The following is a 1,318-nucleotide window of genomic DNA, read 5'->3' on the forward strand; positions in this document are numbered from 1 at the left end:
TGTGCGCGCGTGAGTAGGCCCGGCCCGGCCCGGCCCAGCACGCCCCCCCCCCCCCCCGTCGGGAAGTGGCTGCGGTGCCGAGGCAGTGGGTAGACCTGGCGGCCGGCTTTACGACCACCACCCCCCCTTCGCCGTTTTTGTTCTTATTTTTGACTTTTTTTTTAATTTTTTTTAAATTGACTTTTTTTTAATTTTTTTTTAAATTGCCTTTTTCTTTTTTTTAATTTTTTTTTCATTTTTTAATTAATTATTTTTTTTTAGTTAATATTTTAAGAATTCCTTTTTTGTCCCTATTTTCAATTTTTAATTTTTTTTATTCATTCGTTCGTGCATTTCTTTCCGTGTGCGTGCGCGCGTGAGTAGGCCCGGCCCGGCCCGGCCCGGCCCAGCACGCCCCCCCCCCCCCCCGTCGGTAAGTGGCTGCGGTGCCGAGGTGGCGGGTAGACCTGGCGGCCGGCAGTACGAACCCCCCCCCCCCCCCCCCCCCCCCCCCCCCCCCACCACCACCCCGTTTTTGTTATTTTTGAGGGTTTTTTTCCTTCCTGTTTTTTTTTTTAATTTTCTTTAAATTGTTTTTTTTCCTTTTCTTTTATTTAATTTTTTCTTTTTTTCTTCATTTTTTAATTAATTTTTTTTTAGTTAGTATTTTAAGAATTCCTTTTTTGTCCCTATTTTCAATTTTTAATTTTTTTCTTGGATTCGTCAGTCGATTTATTTTTTATTATTTTTACATTTTTTTTACATTTTCGGTTTTTTATTTTTTTTTAATTTTTTATTTTTTTTTTTTATTCATTCGTTCGTGCATTTCTTTCCGTGTGTGTGCGCGCGTGAGTAGGCCCGGCCCGGCCCGGCCCAGCACGCCCCCCCCCCCCCCGTCGGGAAGTGGCTGCGGTGCCGAGGCAGTGGGTAGACCTGGCGGCCGGCTTTACGACCACCACCCCCCCCCTCGCCGTTTTTGTTCTTATTTTTGACTTTTTTTTTTCTTCCTTCCTGTTTTTTTTTTTTTTTTTTTAATTGATTTTTTCCTTTTTTAAAAATTTTTTTCTTTTTTTTTTCATTTTTTAATTAATTTTTTTTAGCTAATATTTTAAGAATTCCTTTTTTGTCCCTACTTTTTATTTTTAATTTTTTTTATTGGATTCGTCAGTCGATTTATTTTTTATTTTTATTTTTATTTTTATTTTTACATTTTCGGGGTTTTAATTTAAAAAAAAAATGTATATATATTTTTTTATTCATTCGTTCGTGCATTTCTTTCCGTGTGCGTGTGCGCGTGAGTAGGCCCGGCCCGGCCCGGCCCGGCCCAGCACGCCCCCCC

The sequence above is a fragment of the Gallus gallus genome, chromosome 16 (assembly GCF_016699485.2).
Source record: "Gallus gallus isolate bGalGal1 chromosome 16, bGalGal1.mat.broiler.GRCg7b, whole genome shotgun sequence".
Lineage (NCBI taxonomy): Eukaryota > Metazoa > Chordata > Aves > Galliformes > Phasianidae > Gallus > Gallus gallus.